At 44.7% G+C, this 18,857-nt stretch overlaps 1 long non-coding RNA gene across 1 annotated transcript; it reads right to left on the bottom strand.

Annotated features, from left to right (window-relative positions):
* Window positions 1-5,249: 5,249 nt before the first annotated feature.
* LOC141083658 (uncharacterized) lies at window positions 5,250-11,551 on the bottom strand. Its single transcript, XR_012230782.1, has 2 exons — window positions 9,101-11,551; window positions 5,250-6,344 (listed from the first exon to the last, which is right to left on the bottom strand). It is a non-coding gene; the product is annotated as an uncharacterized lncRNA (long non-coding RNA).
* Window positions 11,552-18,857: the final 7,306 nt, after the last annotated feature.

Below are 18,857 nucleotides of genomic sequence, written 5' to 3'. Positions count from 1 at the left end.
TCTTGGGCACCGGCAAGGCCATCAGCAACCCACAAGAACGAGAACAGGGTTTAGACAGAGAACAAGTCCCACAGGACTGTACAAAATTCCTGACGTCAAGAGATGAGGCAGGCCACCAAAAGGACCGACTCACCAAATCTCTGGTACCAAAAATACCTGGATGACCAGCCAATGCAGAGCAATGAATTTCAGACATCACTCTCTTTCTCCACTGGTCAGAAACATACAATTTTCCCATAGGGCAACGCTCAGGTTTATCCTCCTGAAATTCCTCCAGGGCGCGTCTCAAATCGGGCAAAATGGCAGAAAGAACTACCCCCTCACCTAGGATGGTAGTAGGCTCGGTCACACTAAGAGAATCGGCAAAGAAACTCCTAGAAAGGGCGTCTGCCTTAACATTCTTAGTGCCAGGAAGAAAAGAGACCACAAAATTAAAAAGCGTGAAAAACATGGCCCATCTAGCCTGTCTAGGATTCAAGCGTTTGGCCGACTCCAGATAAATCAAATTCTTGTGATCGGTGAGGACCACAACTTGATGTCTAGCTCCCTCCAACCAATGTCTCCACTCCTCAAATACCCACTTCATGGCCAACAATTCCCGATTCCCCACATCATAGTTGCATTCAGATGGGGAGAACTTTCGAGAAAAGAAGGCACAGGGATTCATCTTAGAAGTCACAGGGTCGTTTTGGGACAAAACAGCTCCTGCACCAATCTAAGAAGCATCTACCTCCACCTGTAATGGAAGTGAGACATCAGGTTGCCGTAAACCTGGAGCTGAAGTAAATCTCTGCTTAAGCTCCTGAAATGCTGAAATAGCCTCAGGAGACCAAATCAGCACATCAGCGCCCTTCTTGGTCAGATCAGTCAGTGGTTTGACAATACCAGAAAAATTACCTATAAATTTACGATAGAAATTAGCAAAACCCAAAAACTCCTGGAGGGATTTAAAGAAGTAGGATGAACACAATCATAAATGGCCTGTACCTTGGCCGGGTCTATTTGAATAGTCGATGGAGATAAGATAAATCCCAAAAATGAAATCCTCTGTACACCAAAGAGGCTTTTCGATCCCTTAACAAACAGGGAATTCTCTCTCAAAATCCGGAACACAGTCCGGACGTGTTCCACATGAGAATCCCAATCACTAGAAAAGATCAAAATATCATCCAAATAGATGATCAAAATCTTATCCACAAAATCTCGGAAAATATCATTCATAAAGGACTGGAAGACAGAAGGGGCATTAGTGAGCCCAAAAGGCATCACCAGGTACTCAAAATGTCCCTCTGGAGTATTAAACGCTGTCTTCCATTCATCCCCGTGCTTGATGCGAATAAGATTATACGCCCCCCTGAGGTCAAGCTTAGTAAACCAGCAGTCACTCTTAACTCTGGAGAATAAATCAGACATCAGAGGTAACGGGTACTGATATTTAACCGTCATCTTGTTAAGGGAACGATAATCATTACACGGTCTTAATGAACCATCTTTCTTGGCCACAAAAAAAACCCAGCACCTAAAGGTGACGAGGATGGTCTAATATGACCCTTCTCCAATGACTCCTTAATATAGGATCGCATAGCATCATGTTCGGGTACTGATAAGTTGAAAATCCGACCCTTGAGAAATTTACACCCAGGCATCAACTCAATTGCACAGTCATAATCCCTATGAGGAGGCAAAGACGCAGACTTGCTCTCACTAAATAAATCAGAAAAGTCGGCTAGATAATGAGGAATATCATGAGACTGAGGAGAGGTGGAGAAAACAGGAGCGTCCCTAAGCACACACTGACAACCCCAACTCACCACAGACCCAGATTTCCAATCCAAAACTGGATTATGAGTTTGCAACCAAGGAAAACCCAGAATAGTATCATGCGAATTATGCAGCGCCAAAAATTTACAATTTTCTTGGTGGTCTGGGGCAACCCGCATCATCACCTAGGTCCAAAACTGGGGTTTATTCTCCGCCAAAGGAGTAGCATCAATACCCCTCAAAGGAATAGGCGTCCGCAGAGGCATCATGGAAAAACCACAATGTTTAGCAAAGTCCAAATCCATCAGATTCAACGCTGCTCCTGAATCCACAAAAGCCTTCGTGGAAAATGTGGATAAGGAGCAGATCAGTGTAATTGACAAAAGAAACTTAGGTTGTATACTGCCCACAGCAAATGTGTGTGCAAAACGTTTCTCTCGTTTTGGGCAGACAGAAATAATATGAGAGACGTCTCCACTGAAAAACACAGCTTATTACACCTTCTAAATTCCTGATGTTGCGCCCTAGACAAAACTCTATCACATTGCATAGGTTCAGACATTTGTCCAAAAGGTGGCAGCACCTCTCGTGTAGTTTTGTGTTCACGTAAACGCCGATCAATTTGAATGGCTTATGAGATAGAATCGTCAAGACCAGATAGAACAGGAAATCCCACCATAGTATCTTTTACGGTTTCTGACAGACCCTTCCAAAAGAGAGCTGCCAAGGCATCATCATTCCAGGTAGTAAGGACCGCCCACTTTCGGAATTTTTGACAGTATAACTCTGCAGAATCCTGACCCTGGTTCAATGCCAATAGGGCTTTCTCAGCTTGATCAATAGCATTAGGTTCATCATACAACAACCCCAAGGCTTGAAAAAAATGCATCCACATTAGTCAGAATAGGATCTTCAGGTGTCAAAGAAAACGCCCATTCCTGGGGATCGCCGCGCAGCAAAGAGATGACGATTTTAACCTGCTGCACAGAGCTCCCCGATGAATTAGGCTTCAAGGCAAGAAATAATTTACAATTATTCTTAAAATTCAAAAATTTATACCGATCCCCAAAAAACACATTAGGAGTAGGGATCCTTGGTTCAGCAGCATGAGAATGAGCGAGATAGGCGGAAATTCCCCGCACTTCAGCAGTGAGCTGCTCCACACGATCAGGCAATTGCTTAATCTCCATTTAAAAAAAAAATCCTCCTACGGCCCCAGAGAAAAAGAGGAAAAAATATACATATAAAATTAAAAAATTCTGACACTTTTTTTTTTTTTTACAATTCTTTCCTGCTTTTGAGTACCCTTGAATCTGCGGTAAGGCTGGTGATTCTGTTATGAATGGGTCGCCGAGGAGAAAAAAAACAAAACAAGCTAAGCCACAGAAAACCAGAGAAGTTGGTAACTATGCAGATTGCAGATCCCTCATCTTACCACACAACTAGCAGTAGCCGTGGAGCATGCCTACGATGTTCCTAGATGCCTCGTCACGGCCGGAGGACTACATAAGCCTAAAGCAAGAAAAGGGAAAACTAACTGCCCCAGAGCAGACCCCAAAGGAATATATAGCCCTCACACATGTATTCACGGTGAAACAAGATGAAGGCACAAACACAGGCAGGAAAATAGGCTGAGCAAATGATGGGGCCCAAACTAACTAGACAGGAAAGGAAAGGCAAGTCACTGTCTGCAACCTGCAAAAAACCCTACAAAAATAATGTCCAACACTTCTGATAGCAAAATTAACCCTGAAGTCACTAGACTTCTCCCACTATATCAGCACTCTGGAATATTCTGAGACAGAGCAAAAAGAGACCGATCCAGTAAGGGACAAAAAGCCAATTGGCAAAATACTGATAAATAAGAGTGCAAATTCAGCTCAGCCCCTAGCCGGGACTGCCAGACCACACAAAAAGCTGAATAGACCAACAAAATCAAGTGTGAACATTAGCAGAAAAACTTAGCTTTAGATGACTGGAACATAGGTGAAAACCAAGAGCTGACAAGCCAGAAGGAATCACCAGCAACTGAATACGGCGTCGGCTGTCATAAATCCAATCTGAGAAACCTGAGATCCAATCATCATCCTCATTCTCAGGTGGCAGATTTCCACCGATCAAACCAGCCGCACCACCTCCCGTCACCATCAGAGGGAGTCTAGAAGGGGAACTCACAACTGGTGAGAATGAACTCACAACATCTCCGTATTATGACAAATGAATGTGTGGCAATAAATGTTCTGGTCCGGACCTGTGTGTGAACGAGCATGTTTGGGTGGCCACCAAAAACATCCAGTGGAAATGTGTCGTGTGAGTCTGGAATTCTCAGGTGATTGGGCCATATTTGGTATCGGCCATCATCAGCCCCGAGAATTACCAGCTGGAGTTACCCACAAACTTGCACATACACCAATCGTTCCCCAGATCGGCGCTTTGGAGATGGGTGGTGCCTCCAGAACATACATTGCCAATACCAGCGGTGCTCGTTTGTCATAAACCTGAAGTTCAGGTAGTTGTTGGGGTGAACTCTGGATCTGGGCGTCCCCACTGTAGGTGTTTTTTTTGTGAAGAGTGGTCTTGAGGGTCCAGAGGCCCTTCATTGAGGGAGAGTGCTGTCATGATCCAGGTTGGATGATGACAGATTTTGCACAAGTGACCTTTTTTTTTCCTTTAAGCTGTTTACCCCTGTTGGCCATTAGGGTCCTTACACTGTGGTTGTTTTAGTTCTAGTTTTGCCCCCAGTGGCTGTTAGGGTCATTGCACTCTGGTTACTTTAGTTTAGTTGCCCCCGGTGGCCGCTAGTGTTATTGCACGTGATTATAAAGCAGGTGTGATTCCCTGGCTCCTACCTATAAAGGAGTTGCAGGTGGTCTCACTTACTGTTGGTGATATTGCTCATTTCCAACCAAGTCTGGTGAAGGAAGGAACTGCAGAGAGGAGTTCGTGGTAGCTTAGGGGAGCTCTGGCATAATTGCTTCAGGCGGAAGCTGAAATCAGGTGTCGAGCTTCAGGGGTGAAGCTGAACTTTAGTTTTGTACTCTATTGCTGGGAGCAATAGCAACAGAGAAAGTTAAGTGGTGTTTTTCCCTGTTTGTGACTTTCCTTGTGTGTGTATTAGTGCAGTGGTGGGATTAGTTTCTGCACCGTCCAGTTCAGTGATAGGTGCAGGGCAAGCTAGGGATTTGAAGTATCCAGCTCGTCACCAGGTGCGGAACCTGCCTAGGGATCGTCAGGAGTGTAGGGACACTGAATAAGGGGAGTGCAAGAGGTCTCCACGTCCCCTTTTCCTATTGCAGGGCCCTCCATCGTAATGGTTTCCCCGGTGTTTCCCTTAACTCTGTTTAAATTCGCCCTGCTGTAGGCGGTGTATCCAGGTTCACGGGTGTTATAGAAATACACCCTGCTGGAGGCGGTGTATCCTGTCACACTGTAAGAAAAAGTCCTACTGAGAGCTGGAAGAGTCGGGAAGAAGTTCCACAGACGATCTCTTATCAAGCTGAGGTTGAAGGTTTATTCGGAGATACACGGCAAAACAGATACAGAATAACAGAGGAGCTGGAATATGCGGGCAAAAACAGGAATTCAGACAGGCAGAGATTTGCTAGGAAGTCTGGCGATGGTAAGGCTCTGTGCCCTGGCCATGGTGAGGCACAGTGGCATGATGGCGATGGAATGGCCCCGATCGACAGTAACAGGGGCTTCTTATACATTATCAGAACAAAGAAAGCTGCATTTTGCCGCAGAGGGCGTTAACATTATAATTCTAAGGCGTTTTCATGGTAATCTACAGAAACGTGGTTTAGAAAAGAAAATATAATGACATAATACGAAGATATTAATTACCATTTCTTCAAGCAACACTAAAACCCATAAGTCATTGGTATCTATGGCTACTGTCCTAAAATCTTATCATTGTCTCCAGTCTAGGTCCCTAAATTCTTACATCCTGACATTTTAACTACTCTACTCTTCGCTACCACACTATCACGTATAAGCATACTGACCATATATTTGGTAACCTGTGACCCTATTGATTGATCCAATCTTCCTCTACGCACATCGGCTGAGGTTGCTAGGAGACATGATCTCATTTTCCATCCTCCATTTAATACATTTTATCAGCTCTTTTGTAAAAGTTGAATCTTCTCTAACTTTCAACAAAATGGCTGCTAGAGACAACATGGCCGCTCAGTATATTATGACTGACCATTCTCTTACAAGTCCCCCTCTTGTACTCTATCCAGAGTACAACATACAGGACTGTAATATTCATGGGTGAATTATTGAAAATAAGAATATGGAGGTAATTCAGCACTTTATGCACGTGTGTGTGTAAGGCAAAAGTCCCTAAAAATAGAACAAACACATAATAAAAAAATAATTCAAATAGTCCCGAAAAAAAATAAGTTGCACAATAGTCAAGTCTTTTGGTCTATTTCTTCTCATTCTTTGTCTTCTGGATTTTCCTGATCTTCTCCCCCTCTCACACTATCAGAGTCCCACTGTATAGTGTGAAACATCTTCTCCTGATCATCCAATAGGTTCACAGTCCCAGGAGTCGAATATGAAAATCTTCAGCTGACCTGGAGGAAATAGAAAAAAAAAGCGGAGTATCAGTCCTTACCAGAAATCTCAGTAAAATAATTAAGAAGTCTACACTGATTGATATGAACCATTTTAACAACTTTGTAGCTTGAAATTTGAGCAAAGACTTAATCATTGTAGTTGGAATATAAGGCACAAGTCTATCATTAACCCGTTTGTAGTACAAGCACTCCCCCTCAATGGGCAGGGACTCAAGGGAATTGAACAGAGATGAGTCTCCATCCTTCTCCTGTGCTTTTACGAGATATTGAAGAGAAGAATAAACAAGGGGGGGGCTCTCAGGGTTTTTTTAGTAACTGCAGCGATGACTTCTTGGGGATATTTGTCCTCGCCTGTGAGTGCAGCTTCCCTGGCTGCGTGATCTACATATGCATTGCCAAGGATGTGAGGGTCAGGAATTAGCCTTTGGTGTCCTTTAATTTTGCAGAAGGACCATAATTTTGGGAATTCTTTACCCCGTTGCTCAATTTGTTTTAGAATGTCTGCATGCTGCAAGGGCTTGTTCTGAGAATCAACCATCCCCCTAAGGGCCCATACATTAAGATATAGAGTGAGTGACGACACGACATATGCGCTATCACTGAAGATATTCATTGGCTCTGGACACACGAGAATGACCTGTAGAGCTGCTTCCAACTCAGCTCTTTGAGCGGAGAAATGACCAGGGAGTTTATACTGCAGCAGCAATGGCTTAGCTGGAAACCACACAGCGAAGCCTGTGACGTAATGCCCCTCATGCCAATAGCAAGCTCCGTCAATAAAGGCACAGGGGATTCCCTCTTGAAAATCTGCTCGGAAGGGAGAGGGAGTAACATTAGCCTGTTCAATTTGACAATTGTGACTTTTTCCTGCATACTGCATCATCTGGGCTAAGTGATATTTCTCACCCACCTCAACTTGTAAGTCTCTAGTCTCAAAATCAATGATCCATTGGGCCATTCTCTGTGAATTGATACCTGAAGCTTTTCCCTTCAGCAAAGTTTTTAAAGTGACATGCGGGGTTTGTAGAATTAAGGGAGCAAATCCCACTATATGCTTCACTTGATTCATAGTCCAGTGCACGCCCAGTAGGTGCTTCATACACTGAGTGAATCCTTTTTCCACGGGGGTAAGCAACCTAGAATAATAACCTAAGGCATACAACTGACTAGATACCTCGGGGCTTTCTTTGGGCCATTTTTGAAGGAGCACTGAAGAAATAGAGATATCACCGGTGTGAGTCTGAATGTAGAAAGGCTGGGAAGGGTCAGGGTTAATCAATGCAGCAGCTGCCGTAAGGGCGCGCTTCAATCACTCAAAAGCCTGTAAGGCGGTTCCCTCTACATTAACAGGGTCAAGGTCATTATCAACATTTTTCAATAAATCATACAGTGGTTTAGCCAAATAAGCAAAATCTTCAATGAATTCTCTGGAAAAATTAATAAGACCCAAAAATTTTCTGAGTTCAGTAATGTTAGTTGGTATGGGGACAGCCTGAATAGCTTTAACCCTATCATGCATGGGCTTCTTTCCTTCTGCTGAGACAGACACACCCAGAAATGTAACCTCTGATTTCATCAATTGTACTTTATCTAGACTCATTTTGAGTCCTGCCTCTTGTAAAGCCTGACAAACATTTTCAAGGGTTTCTCTGTGTTCACATTCATCGACAGTTTGAATCAATAAATCATCCCCATACTGTAAGACTTTGTCTCCGTAACCAAGGGATTCTAACATCTGAGCCAATGCCTGATGGAAATACACAGGAGAACTGTGAAATCCCATGGGCAACCGCGTGCGAAGCGGAGTGCAGATTCAGGTGTTAGGGGTACTGAGAAAAAGCCATTTGCAATATCCAAACAAGAAAATACCTTACAATCACTCCTCAGCTGCGACATAACTTCAGGGACAGATGCCACAAGGTGAGCAGCTGAGGGAGTGTACTTATTTACAAGTCTCAGGTCTACTACCATTCGAAAACTGCCATCTTCCTTTTTTACAGGTAGAATAGGACTGTTACATGGAGAATTACCTTTCACAACAACACCTTGTTTCTCCAATTCACTGACTGCTACCCTTATGTAAGGGATTGCGTCCTCCGGAATACGGTACTGACGCTGGAAAGGTGGCAGTTTTTCACCATCAATTTTAACCTGAGTTTGCATTAACCCACAATCAGTTTTCTTTGAGATCCACAATTCAGGGAACTTTTGCTTCAATTCATTCTTTAAAGCATCATTGTCAGTGTTTTCAACATTTTCATTAGCACCTAATCCGAAGCTAGCAATGGGTAATTTATGACTCTCCTCCTCTACAGGGACAATTACAGAACAGATAGTGGCTTCTTTCTTCCGCCACAAGACTTTGTTACATAAATCAACAACAATTCCCATTGCTCCCAAAATATCAGTTCCCAAAATAGTGTACCGTAACTGTGGGTTTACCCAAAAAGCGCATCGAAGACCCCTTTGCTTCGATCCCCCTGTGTCCTGAAATCTCAGGTTTACTGTACGACTTTTTACCGCCTCAATACAGGATCCTTCGAATCCTACCAAAGTTGTAGTTTCAGGCAGTCCAGGGGGTGACTGCAATTTGTGTCGTGTTATTGAAACTGAGGCTCCTGTATCGATGAGGATGTCTTCCCAAGGCAGCCCCTCTATTCTCCCTCTGACATAAGGTCTACCGTCCCTGCCCAGGGAAAGGGGAGCAAGGAGGGTGAGGGGAACAGGGGGAACACTCCATCAATCAGTGTTACCTGTCATGGGAAGCCCGAAAAATCCATCATCCCCATCTGGACACGGCTTCCGTCCAACAGCTGCCACCTCCGCCCCAAAGAGATCCTTGGTCAGGGTCCGGTCCTCATGTTCCCGCAGCTCCTTAATCAGCGGAGCATAGGGACGAGGAGGAGTGACCCCTCCCTGAATAGCATGGACCTCCGGGCGTGGATGAGTGAAAGCTATTGGGGAGGGAGCAGGAGCAGAAGGCTCCTGTGAGACTGGGTTAACCATTTGAAGACCGTTGTACTGCTGATGCTGATACTGCCTAGGGTCATTCACTGCTGGATACGGAGGTCTAACTCCGAAAGGTGGTCTAGAGAACTCCCGAGTCTGTTGGGGGTTAAATGGTGCCCGGGGTTCTTGAGGAGCAATCCCTGGCTCAAGGTTGGGACAAAAACGTCTAACATGTCCTAAATGTCCACGAAAATAACACAAGGGGGGACCTCTCATAGGATCCTGTGGGGGCTCTGCCGAACGGGACCTGCCCATTCTCGGCAGCTGCGCATACCCCCCCGGAACTCCTGGCCTCCCCTAATCAACAGATACACCCCGAGGTGAATGGCATGCAAAAACATTGGACTCATCACCCTTCACCTCGGACTGCATCGTCCTAACAAAACACTTTCCTCCCAATTAGGCAAATTTTTTTATAAATTTAAGATGGATCAGGAACATTTGGTCAGGGATATTTTTCTCGGGGTTGAAGCAGCTTCACACCTAACCTAGGGTCTGCATGTGCTGAAGCTGTTGGGACAATATATCTTTCCTCAACTGTATCTGCATAAGCTGGAGCTGTTGGGACACTATATCTTGTTATGTACTACTTCACTCATTCTCCTAACTCTTCTCCAGTCTACAAGTGTATTTACATCAGCACTGTGTTTCGAAGCTGCAGTGTCCATCTGTGACATAACTGCTCTCAGCTGCTGCTGCTCTCACCCCTCCTCTCTGTGCTTCGCTGCTAGCTCCAGCATCTCGCTCAGCTGTTCTGATCTCTCCCTATACGCTGCCCCTCCCCGGGTGATCATGTTAACATATTGCTGTGTAAGCTACCTATCAAGAGCCTGATCAAAAGTTATGACTGTCTTACACAAAGCCACTACTTGGCTATTAGCTTAACCTAGCGAATTTTTTCTATCTAGTTCCCTGTTCTCTGTGGTAAACCATCGCATACAATTTAACCACGTGGTTTCCACATTAACCCCCTCCAGCTGGGGTGTGCCAGCATATTTCTCTGCCTGCTTCCGTAACCACTCCATATTTACAGTGGTCTACAAGGACGAGTTTTACTCTGTCCTAGTATCAACAAATGCAATTTAAGCAAAGTTAGATACTCACACCTCTCTCGAATGGAAGACCTCCTGCAGGCTGGGTCGACCAGATATCAAAAGAGGTGCAGCCGTGATTCCAGCCTCACTCGTTAGCTTGCCAGGCGTCTCCCCACGCCCTTTTAAAGCTTCTTGCTACCCGGCACAACAAATTCTCACGTCCTTGTAGATAGCTTCTTCTTAGTTACTCATCTTTTTATAGTCTTTTTCTTTGTCCGTGGTTTTATTATAAAAAAATCGGGCAGGCGGTTTCAGAGCGATTACGAGAGGTTCTCCTTCAGGCTGGCTTCCTTTGACCGGTTTAACGTATGGCCATACGCGTTTCTTTTATTTTTTCTCTTCCTCTTCCCACCTCCAAGCCCTCATCTGCGGCTTCTTCCACAAAGGTTCTTCTGGAGGCCACTCTCTGGAGCTGCTCCTCCTGGCTGGCAATCGCCACTTGTAAGAAAAAGTCCTACTGAGAGCTGGAAGAGTCGGGAAGAAGTTCCACAGACGATCTCTTATCAAGCTGAGGTCGAAGTTTATTCGGAGATACACGGCAAAACAGATACAGAATAACAGAGGAGCTGGAATATGCGGGCAAAAACAGGAATTCAGACAGGCAGAGATTTGCTAGGAAGTCTGGCGATGGTAAGGCTCTGTGCCCTGGCCATGGTCAGGCACAGTGGCATGATGGCGATGGAATGGCCCCGATCGACAGTAACAGGGGCTTCTTATACATTATCAGAACAAAGAAAGCTGCATTTTGCCGCAGAGGGCGTTAACATTATAATTCTAAGGCGTTTTCATGGTAATCTACAGAAACGTGGTTTAGAAAAGAGAATATAATGACATAATATGAAGATATTAATTACCATTTCTTCAAGCAACACTAAAACCCATAAGTCATTGGTATCTATGGCTACTGTCCTAAAATCTTATCATTGTCTCCAGTCTAGGTCCCTAAATTCTTACATCCTGACATTTTAACTACTCTACTCTTCGCTACCACACTATCACGTATAAGCATACTGAACATATTTTTGGTAACCTGTGACCCTATTGATTGATCCAATCTTCCTCTACGCACATCGGCTGAGGTTGCTAGGAGACATGATCTCATTTTCCATCCTCCATTTAATACATTTTATCAGCTCTTTTGTAAAAGTTGAATCTTCTCTAACTTTCAACAAAATGGCTGCTAGAGACAACATGGCCGCTCAGTATATTATGACTGACCATTCTCTTACAACACGTGACATTACATTATCACTATCACTATTATCACTCATCCTTATGTTCATAGCCTTTCACTAGGCATTGCTCCTACTAGCCAGTTTCCTACTCCACACTGATGAGGGGCAATACCCCGAAACAGCTGTCTGTGGATGGATACCATGTTTTGGCATAGGTGGTTTCCTTTATTGGAGACTGCCCTTCCCGTGGTTGTTCCTTCCCGGGGAAAGACCTGGCTAGTCATTGCTTGCGTTGAGAAACATGTGATGGTGTCTCCGCGGCTGTTGATTTACATGCTTTTGCATATTTCCCATAAGGGATGGGGGCATTGCTCTAGATCACTGCGTTGAGAAACATGTGATTGTGTCTCCGCAGTGTTGGATGTTGATCTCCATGAGGTCACTCATCCTTATGTTCATAGCCTTTCACTAGGCATTGCTCCTACTAGCCAGTTTCCTACTCCACACTGATGAGGGGCAATACCCCGAAACAGCTGTCTGTGGATGGATACCATGTTTTGGCATAGGTGGTTTCCTTTATTGGAGACTGCCCTTCCCGTGGTTGTTCCTTCCCGGGGAAAGACCTGGCTAGTCATTGCTTGCGTTGAGAAACATGTGATGGTGTCTCCGCGGCTGTTGATTTACATGCTTTTGCATATTTCCCATAAGGGATGGGGGCATTGCTCTAGATCACTGCGTTGAGAAACATGTGATGGTGTCTCCGCAGTGTTGGATGTTGATCTCCATGAGGTCACTCATCCTTATGTTCATAGCCTTTCACTAGGCATTGCTCCTACTAGCCAGTTTCCTACTCCACACTGATGAGGGGCAATACCCCGAAACAGCTGTCTGTGGATGGATACCATGTTTTGGCATAGGTGGTTTCCTTTATTGGAGACTGCCCTTCCCGTGGTTGTTCCTTCCCGGGGAAAGACCTGGCTAGTCATTGCTTGCGTTGAGAAACATGTGATGGTGTCTCCGCGGCTGTTGATTTACATGCTTTTGCATATTTCCCATAAGGGATGGGGGCATTGCTCTAGATCACTGCGTTGAGAAACATGTGATGGTGTCTCCGCAGTGTTGGATGTTGATCTCCATGAGGTCACTCATCCTTATGTTCATATCCTGTCACACGTGACATTACAATATTATAATGGGCTGTATTATTCCATTCTGGTGGGTTATATACCATTCTGGGCTGTATTATACCATGCTGGGCTGTATTATACCATTCTGGGGGGCTATATACCTTGCTGGGCTGAATTACACCATTCTTGGGGGGGCTATATTCCATGCTGGGCTGTATTAGACTATGCTGGGCTGCATTATACCATTCTGGGGGGCTATATACCATGCTGGGCTGTATTAGATCATGCTGGGCTGTATTATACAATGCTGGGCTGTATTATACCGTGGTTGGCTGTATACCATGCTGGGTTATATTATACAGCCCACCGTGGTATACAGCCCAGCATGGTATACAGCCTGTATACCATGCTGGGCTGTATTATACCATGGTGGGCTATATGCCATGCTGTGCTGTATACCATGGTGGGCTGTGCTTTATACCATGGTGGGCTGGGCTGTATACCATGTGGTGCTGGGCTATATACTATGCGGCTGTGTTATATATCATGGGGGTACATTTTACATTATATTCTATAAGGGGAGGCTGTGTTATATAATATGGGGGCTACATTATATTCTATGGGGAGGTGGGCTGTATTATATTCTATTTCGGGCTACATTATATTCTATGGGGGGTATTATATTTATTATATTTGATAGGGGCTGCATTAGACTAAATGAGGAGGGCTACATTGTATTCTATGGAGGGGCTACAATATACTATATAAGGGGCTGCATTATATCCTATGAAGGGGTTGCCATATATTCTATGGAGGGGCTGCATTATACTATATGGGGGTGGGGCTGCATTATATTCTATGGGGGGTTACATTATATTCTGTGGAATGGTTGCATTATACTCTGGGGCAGCTGCATTATTCTCTAAGTCTCTAAGGGGTGGCTGAATTATACTATAAGAAGGGGGCTGCATTATATTCTATGGGGGTTACATTATATTGTATGGCGGAGCTGCATTATACTCTGTGGGGTGGCTGCATTATGCTCTATTGGGTGGCTGCATTATACTATATGTGGGCTGCATTATACTGTGTCGAGAACTATGGGGAATACATTATATGAAGATCTATGGGGTGCATTATGCTATGGGAAGTGAATTGTACTACATGGGTGACTATGGCGGTGCATAATACTATATGGTGAACTATGAGGAGTGTATTATACTATATGGAGGACTGAGCAGTGTATTTTAATATATGGAGGGCTATGAGGAGTGTATTATACTATATGGAGAACTGAGGAGTGTATTATACTATATGGAGGACTATGGGGCAGATTATATTATATGGAGGACTATGGGCTGTAAACTGTAGATGTGCTGCTGATAACATGAAACTGTATGGTGATCTGTTAGGGTGTGTGTGATCATTCTGTCCCCATCATTCTTTCTCAGACGGTGGAAAGAGGCCAGGAAACAAGTATTGAACGACTTCTTCAATTTTGTCGATCATTTAGCGCCCTGATCTCAGCGCATGTAAATACAACCGAAATGCTTCTGTGTAATGTGCAATATGTTAGCACTTGGGGCCCCATTTTAAACTTTGCCTAGGGCCCCACTTTGCCTAAAACCGGCCCTGCCCCTACCTTAATGTCAAGCGCTACCTTACAATGGTTAATGGTGAAAAAAATCTAAAGTTTGTAAAAAAAAAAAAAAAAGAAAAAAACAATGGCGCCATTTTCATAGACCCGCAGAATTTCCAATTTTTAGGATCTTGGGTTGGGTGAGGGCTTATTTTTTGTGCGCTGAGCTGACGTTTTTACTGATACCATATTGGTGCAGATACGATCTTTTGATCGCCTGTTATTGCAATGTTGCAGCGTCCAAAGAAATTCTAGAGTTTTGATTTCTTTCTCTCATTACACCGTTTACCGATCGAATTCATTATTTTTATATTTTGATAGATCAGGCGTTTTTGTTTTTTCTTTTATTTTGAATGGGGCAAAAGGGGGTGATTTGAACGTTTATTATTTTAATTCTTTTCATATTTTTAAAAACTTTTTTCTACTTTTTACTTGCTTCAATAGTTGATTTAGGAGACTTAAAGCTGCAATCTTCTGTTCGCTTCAGCCCTGCTATCTGCAGTAGAACTTATTTGCTACGAGAGCCGGCCTTAGGGTTGCGCACCTAGCAGATCAGCAATGACAACCACAGGGGTCTATTGCGGACCCCGGGTTGTCATGCTAACCGATTGGCACCTCGAATTCATGTGACGGGCGCGCAGATGGGCGGGATTAGTGACGCATTTCCGACATGACCATGATAATTGCTGCCGTTGGAAATTGACAGCAGCATTTAAGAGGTTAACAGCCACGGGTGGATCGTGATTACACCCAGGTCTGTTAGGGGCACATGACAGCTGATCAGATCAGCTCTCATGTGCCTGAAAACATGAGGGCTCACAATAGTAGCCTGCAGGTAATGCAGGGACACAACTGTATTGCCAAGATTTTAACACTAAGGTTCGGATACGGCTTTAAAGAAGGCTACTACTTGCGATATAACGCAATTTTATTACAAGGTCCGGAATTAAAGGAATAGTATGATTGAATAGTGTGATTGCGTACACTTTTGTATATTTTAAGATGCAAAGGTTAAGTACATATAAAGATTGAATACATATAATGATTAAGTATATATAAAGATTAACTATATACAGTATACTCACATCATCAATCACCAAGAGACTTTTAAACATCATCGGTCTGGAATATCAGAGAAGCAACACCAAGACAGAGAACCCCTGGAAGATTCACTACACTGCATGGGCGTCCCCACTTATGCAGGTATCAACACTGTACATGTGTACAGATATCCAAATTGTGCTTCTGTCTTAGTCATGTTTCTCTGGCCTTATATACCAAATTACACTTATGTGTAACTTTAGCTTCATCCCAACCCTTCAAGTGGCTGGCTTTCAAGATTGGATGAAACTGATAACATGACATCATCAGACTATGGGTCATAAACCCTTACAATATAAAAGCCACATGGATTTAGATAAAACCAACAAAGACAGAGGTTAAATAAAACTTAATGTTTTACAATGACAAACAACAAATATAGATAAACATAGAACTGTTTGTGAAGTGAAATGGTTTCAGATAATAAACAATAGTTCTCAAGATGAGCATTGTCTCGGTCTGCAACTGTTTGACCGGAAATGCAGCTCTGTAATATATAGAATTCATTCTATATATTTCAATATGGACTCAAAAATAGCCATTTTTATATTTGCACTACGACGACCTATGATGTATATATATGTGTCATAGGTCATGAAGGGGTTAATCATTTAAATGTCTGCTCTATGTGGGATTTGTGGTCCAGTGGGCAGTCCTATCCGTGGTTGACAGCTACCTCTGGATACACACTTGTACAAAGAAATATGTCAGTTTGGGATAGTACCGCAAACTAGCCCGAAAAATCAAGAAAAAGCAAAGGAATCAATGATTAAAACCCAGGTAATGCTTAATGTTTCTCACACAACTACATTGTGTGATCTATACTATGATGTCTGCAGATTGGACTGTGTTTTCATGGTGACAGTTTCCCTTTAAGTCATTTCCTAGTATGCTAGGGGTCTCCAATCCCAGGCTGAATGTAGAGTAGAATCAATGTCCTTTTCAAGATCAACTAGTCTCACTAACAGTGTATTTTACAGAACAACAAAGAACATATTCTACCTCCTCCACCCGTTTCAGGAATTACACCTCAAGTTTATGATTTCATGACAGAACTTATAACCCGTCTCAGCCAAATCCAACGTTAAGTTCAAAAGACTTAAATATATGCTTAATGATAAACAGTATGTTATGTTCTAGCAGGCAGTGGGATAACTAATTAGAAATTGAGCAAGGCCTAAATGCAGGGGTGGGATTCGGCCGGTTCTCCCCGGTTCGATGGAACGGCTTGTTAAAAAAGCAGCCGGTTCCCCGAACCAGGGAGATTCAGAGCTGCGATCCCTGCACGGCAGCTAATGATGAAGGCAATATGGCCGGTTTCTCTGGGCCCATGGCTCTGGGTGCCCCTCGCCAGATTGCCCTCATGTGCGGTGGGCAGGGAGCAATCCAAGTAGGTCTGCTGCCTGCAAGAGAAAATAGCAGCGGAGCTGCAAGGATCCGTCCTGCCCACCGCCCGCGCTTCCTGTCTCTGACACAGAGAGGAGCGCTGCTGTGGCACAGCAGTGAGGAAGCACAGGCGATACTGAGGACAGGAGTGTGTGTGTGACAGGTGAGAGGTACTGCTGTGTGTGTTTATATATGTATGTGTGTATGTCTGTGTGTGTGTAGGTGGAGCCTGGCCCTGGAGGAGAAGGCAATGATATGATGGGGACATGGGGAGAAGGCCGTGATGGGGAGAGAAGGCCATGATGGGGGTGGTGGGGAGAGAAGGCCATGATGGGGGTAATGGGGAGAGAAGGCCATGATGGGGTGATGGGGAGAGAAGGCCATGATGGGGTGATGGGAGAAGGCCATGATGGGGTGACAGGGGAAGGCCATGATGGGGTGATGGGGGAAGGCCATGATGGGGGGGTGATGGGGAGAAGGCCATGATGGGGAGAAGGCAGTGATGAGGTGATGGAGAAGGCCATGATGAGGGTGAAGTGGAGAAGGCAATAATGGGGGTGATGTGGAGAAGGCCATGATGGGGTGGTGAGGAGAAGGTCATGATGGGGAGGCCATGATGGGAGTGATGGGGAGAAGGCAATGATGGGAGTGATGGGGAGAAGGCCATGATGGGGTGATGGGGAGAAGGCAATGATGGGAGTGATGGTGAGAAGGCAAAGATGGGAGTGATGGGGAAAAGGCAGTGATGGGGTGATGGAGAAGGCAATGATGGGAGTGATAGGGAGAAGGCATTGATGGAGTGATGGAGAAGGCAATGATGGGAATGATGGTGAGAAGGCAATGATGGGGGTGTTGGGGAGAAGGCAGTTATGGGGTGGTCGGGGAGAAAGAAATGATGATGGGGTGATGGGGAGAATGCAATGATGGTGGTGGTGGAAAGGGCAATAAAGGGGGTGGTGGAAGAGGAAGAAATGATGGAGGAGGTGGAATGGGCAATGATGGGAGTGGTGGGGGAGAAAGCAAAGATAGTGGTGGGGAGAAGAAAATGATGGAGGTGGTGAAGAGGGCAATGATAGGGTGGGGGAGAGGACAATAATGGGATGCGAGGGGAAGAGGACAATGAGAGGTGTGGGTGATTGGAATGGGAGGAAGGGGGACTTATAATGGCCTTAGGAACAGGGGGAGGTGGAGAAAGACATTATCGCTTATTATGTCTAACACAGTCCCTTAGTATATAGTGTACACACTAATTATGTATAACACCATCTCTTTTATTATGTATAACACCGTCTCTTATTACGTACCATCCTCTCTAGTTATATATGGTGCCGTCCTTTATTATACCTTCCTCTGCTGTTATGTATAGTGCTGTCACTTACATAGTGTTAGGAACGGCGGAACGCACTAAATAAATAAATAATAAAGTGCGTTCACTGCTCGGGATCCACCGTGCAGAAGGTGTTACTACTGCTGTGAGTAATGGCAGACGCGCTATATGGCGGTATAAACACGCATGTGTTAAACGCCACCCAGGTGCGCTGCGCGATCTCTGTTAATTCACAGAGGCGCCTATGTGTTAAACACAGAGGGCTGAGCCTGTTAACGCCACAGGCCTCAGCTAAATTGCACGCGCGGTATACGGTCACGGACCCAAGGCAGAGGTCGGTGTCCATCTAAATCTACCGTGCGTGCGGTGTCGCTACTGCGTACACCGGTAAGTGCTGCTGACTGCAGCGCAGCGGTAACCTCAGCCACTATACGATAGTGCCGTGAGTCGTGACACAATCGGACGCTAGTGTAGAGGTGCGATGTGCACAGTGACCTATGGCTTGCCACTGACTGGTGCTGACTGCTACTCTAGTTCCCTATCCACATGCGTAATATCAAAGGGAGGGGAATCTTAATGAGTCAGTCACCAAAATCATACATCCATCACCATTCACACATCTAGCAAGTAAAGCCTATACTAGCGCATGGCC

This window comes from Dendrobates tinctorius, unplaced genomic scaffold (genome assembly GCF_039654945.1).
Source record: "Dendrobates tinctorius isolate UK_male_01 unplaced genomic scaffold, ASM3965494v1 ptg000020l, whole genome shotgun sequence".
Taxonomy (NCBI): domain Eukaryota; kingdom Metazoa; phylum Chordata; class Amphibia; order Anura; family Dendrobatidae; genus Dendrobates; species Dendrobates tinctorius.
Note: the sequence above shows the minus strand (reverse complement) of the source record. Positions and strands in the feature narration are given on the sequence as shown.